This window comes from Macaca mulatta, chromosome 6 (assembly GCF_049350105.2).
Source record: "Macaca mulatta isolate MMU2019108-1 chromosome 6, T2T-MMU8v2.0, whole genome shotgun sequence".
NCBI classification, from domain to species: Eukaryota; Metazoa; Chordata; class Mammalia; order Primates; family Cercopithecidae; genus Macaca; species Macaca mulatta.
In genome coordinates this window covers 182,902,410-182,906,858 of record NC_133411.1, presented here as the reverse complement: position 1 = coordinate 182,906,858, position 4,449 = coordinate 182,902,410, and the positions used below count along the sequence as shown (strand labels likewise).

At 36.6% G+C, this 4,449-nt stretch overlaps 1 pseudogene; it reads left to right on the top strand.

The window, feature by feature from the left end:
* The first annotated feature begins 1,097 nt into the window (after positions 1 to 1,097).
* On the top strand, positions 1,098 to 1,837 carry LOC100424621 (mitochondrial transcription rescue factor 1 pseudogene; annotated as a pseudogene).
* The last annotated feature ends 2,612 nt before the right edge of the window (positions 1,838 to 4,449 follow it).

The following is a 4,449-nucleotide window of genomic DNA, read 5'->3' as shown; positions in this document are numbered from 1 at the left end:
ATGCTTTTGTACTGTTGGTGGGAAGGTAAATTAGTTCAACCATTGTGGAAGACGGTGTGGTGATTCCTCAAGAATTTAGAACCAGAAATACCATTTGACCCAGCAATCCATTACTGGATATATACCCAAAGGAATATAAATCATTCTATTATAAAGATACATGCACACATATGTTTATTGCAGTACTATTCACAATAGCAAAGACATGAAATCAACCCAAATGCCCACCAATGATAGACTGGATTAAGAAAATGTGGTGCATATACACCATGGAATACTATGCAGCTATAAAAAGGAATGAAATTATGTCCTTTGCAGGGACATGGATGAAGCTAGAGGCCATCATCCTCAGCAAACTAAAACAGGAACGGAAAACCAAACAATGCATATTCTCACTCACAAGTGGGAGCTGAACAATGAGAACACATGGACACAAGGAGGGGAACAACACACACCAGGGCCTGTTGGGGGGACAGTGGGAGGGAGAACAACAAGATAAATACTTAATGCATGCAGGGCTTAATAGCTAGGTGATGAGCTGATAGGTGCAGCAAACTACCATGGCATATGTTTACCTATGTAACAAACCTGCACGTTTTGCACATGTATCCTGGAACTTAAAGTAAAATTTTTTTAAAAACATTAATTTAACTTTGCCATAATTAACTCCTTGCTTGGGTGATTTCTAAATCTCAGAAATTACCACTAAAGAACTTATCCATGTAACCAAACACAACCTGTTCCCAAAAATCCAACAAAAATAATAATTTTAAAATATTTTAAACTTAAAAGAAAAGAAAGGAAGGAATACTTTGAAAGTAAAACTCATCTGCTTCCCAACTTCTTCAAAGGAGGCAATAATGTAGAGTAGGAAAAGCATGGATGATGGTGTTGACATGGGATTTTAAATCCACCTCCAATATGGTTCCAGGTCTTGAAGAACTCACAGTCCACTAAAAGACAGACACACTAACAGATTGATAATTACATAGGCCTTCCTATGCACCAGGCATTGTGATAGTTTGTAAACAGGTAGAGGGTGGCCTGCAGTCAGCACAGCCACAGGGGACAAGAGGCCCTAATCTACAGGTTGTGCCATGGCTATGTCTAGTGTCAGACTGCTTGCCAGTGTCTTAAGAAAGCCAGATGCCTAGCTTGGACTCTTGGGTGTGCTCCAAGGGACACTTTCACACAAACTCTGTACTCCTGGACTCAATACTTATATTTTTTCTAGTACTAAGTTAAATGCATCAAATTATAAAACCGTTTTCCATAATATTTTCTCACTGAGACTCCCAGGACTTGTAATATCTCCATTACATATTTTTCCATTTTCTATAGGACTCAAAAGTAATATAAGCTCTAAAAAAAATCCACTGAAAAGTCTCTGTAAAAAGTGGAAGATGAAGAGGACGCTGATGAAGAAGGTGATTGTTAAGGAGATGAGTGAGCAGGAAGAGGAGCTTGAGGATGAGCCTACTATGGTCAAAGATTATAAAAACCTGGAAAAAGTAGTGCAGTCTTTTCAGTACAATGTTTTCCTGAGCAGAGGCCTCAATGTTGGGAGAAACAATGTGGAAGATGGATTCTACAAAGATGAACTCAGGCTGAATGGGGGAAAACTGCAGAAGCAAAGCAAAATGGTCAAGGTGGGAGACACATTGGATCTTCTCACTGGAGAGCATAAGGAAGCAGGAACAGAGACAGTGATACAGATTCTCCTTAAAAAAAAAAAAAAAAGATGTTTGAAGACAAGACTGAAAGTGAAAAATATAGAGCAGTGTTACGCGATGGTGAAAAAACTTAAAAGTTGCCTAAGAAGAGTATGTCTAAATAGATGAATTGCTTTATAGTGAGAAATAAAGAGACTGCGTAAACATTGTGCCTTAATCGTCATAACAAACCTCTGAAGTGACGATAATAATACTCAGCATTTACTGCGTACTTGCTACGTGCCAAGCACTAGTCTAACCATGTGTCATGTCTAATGCCATTTAATTATCGTGATTACCTTGTGAGATAGGTACTGCTAGTATCCTTGTCTCACAGATGAGAAAATCAAGCCTTGGAGAAGTGACTTCCCAACGTTAAACAATTAGGAAGCCACAACATTGGAAATCAAACTTTCCTGAATCTTGACACTGCCATGACCACTATGATCAAGGGAAGCACAGGCTGCAGTGGGAGTGCAGAGGAAGAGTGCTTTACCTAGTCCTAGCCTAGCAACAAGAAAACGTTTCCTATAAGGAAGTCTTAGCTGAGACCTGAGAACAAATAGGAGTCAGAAGGCAAAGAAGGTAAAGGCATGTGCAAAGACCTGGACAATTCCCAGGAATTCTGAGTAGTTTGGTCTGATTGGAGTATAAGAGGAAAAATCAAGACAGGAGACCAGAGGTCAGGTCAGGAAAAGTTTTGCTGTGTGTTGTATTCATCAGAACTCTTGTGGTTTCAAGAAACAAGTCTGTGGAGCTACCCTAGAGAGAATCAGAAATGTACTGGTTCAAGTAGCCTGACTATGGGAACCATGAAGTTAGATTGGTCTCCCTCTCTATCCTAGTTCTTTCTGTGTGGGCTTTATTTTCTCAGACCACCTTCTTCCACAAGACAGAAATTAACACTAATATTATCGCCTTCAGGATTGCCTTTCATAGTAGCCACAGAGATTCTTTTCTCTGAAGTATAATGTTTAATTTCCAAACATTTCGGGATTCTTCTAGATATGCCTCTTGTTGTTAATCCAATAACTTATTGAACTGTGATCAGAGAATGTATTTATACTTAAGGTATAATTCCTTTAAAATTTTTTAAGACTGACTTTATGGTTCAGCATATGACCAATTTTGCTAAATGTTTCATGTGGACTTTAAAAGAATATACATTCTTTTATTTGGGGATGCAGAGGTGAATAAAGGCAAATGTGATCAGATTTGTTTATCATACCCCTCAAATGTTCTGCTCACTCATGGATTTTTTGTCCATTTATTCTGTCAGTAACTACAGTAAATGTGTTAAAATCTCCCACTATAACTGTGAACTAATTTATCCTTTTATTTATGTTAGCTTTCACTTTGCATACTTGAAGTTACATAATTAAGCAGGTACAAATGTAGAATTATTTCTGGTAGGTAAACCCTTTTTAACATGATGAACTGTCCCTCTATCTCTACAACTGCTTTTTGTCTTAAAGTCTGTTTTATGTGGTATTAATATAGCTGTGTTAGCTTTCTTTTGGTTAATGTTTGTATGGTAAACAGTTTTTCATCTTTTAACTTCATCTTTTATCTCTCTGCATCCCTATGTGTGAGATCTTCTCCTTGCAAGCAGCATAAAATTGGAATTTATCCAGCCCGAAAATCTTTATCATTTGATTGAATTATGTGGTCCATTTATATTATATAATTATTAATATATTTGGGTTTAATCTACCATCTTATTTTCTACTTGTTTTGTATTTTTCCTTCTTCCTTTTTCCCTTCTTTTGGATTATTTAAATATTTTTGTTACATTTTTACCACATTTGCTTTTACTTCTTTTTTATTACTTCAACCATTACTCTAGAGGTTATAATGCACATCTTTGGTTTATTATATTCTAATGTAAATTAATTTTTACTTCTCAGACAAGGCAAGGCCTTAGAACAATTTAGCTATATTCACACTCTCCTACCTATGTGCTCTTATTGTCATAAATTTTAATTATACATATATATAATAAAACCCACCACATCTTATTATAATGAGGTTTTAATAATATCAATGTAGATTTACCTAAATGTTTATCCTTTGCATTAGTCTGTATTGCTCTGTACATTACCAGGCTTCAATCTAGGATTATTGTTATTCTGCCTAAAGAATAGCTCTTAGCCAGGCACAGTGGCTCACTCCTATAATCCCAGCACTTTGGGAGGCCGAGGTAGGCAGATCACTTGAGACCGGGAGTTTGAGACCAGCCTGGCCAACACAGTGAAACCCCATCTCTACAAAAAGTACAAAAATTAGCCAAGTATGGTGATGCGCACCTGTAATCCCAGCTACTTGGGAGGCTGAGGCAGGAGAATCGCTTGAACCTGAGAGGTAGAGGTTGCAGTGAGCCAAGATCGCACCACTGCACACTCCAACCTGGGTGAAAGAACAAGACTGTCTCAAAAAACAAACAAACGAAAAAGAATAGCTCTTAGTATTTATTTTATTGTGGCTTCATTCACAACAAACTCTCGCTTTTTGTCTGGCATTGTCCTTCATTTTTAAATGATATTTTTTATCATTTAAAATTTTAGGTACAAAATTTTAGGTACAAAAATTTTAGATTTTTAAAATTTTAGATTTTAGGTACAAAATCCTAGGTTGACGGTTTATTTTCTTTTTCAACACTTTAAAGATGCCATTTCAGTTTTTATTTCTCTCAAGAAATAACTGTCCATCTTATTGTTACTCCTTTGAAGATAATGTT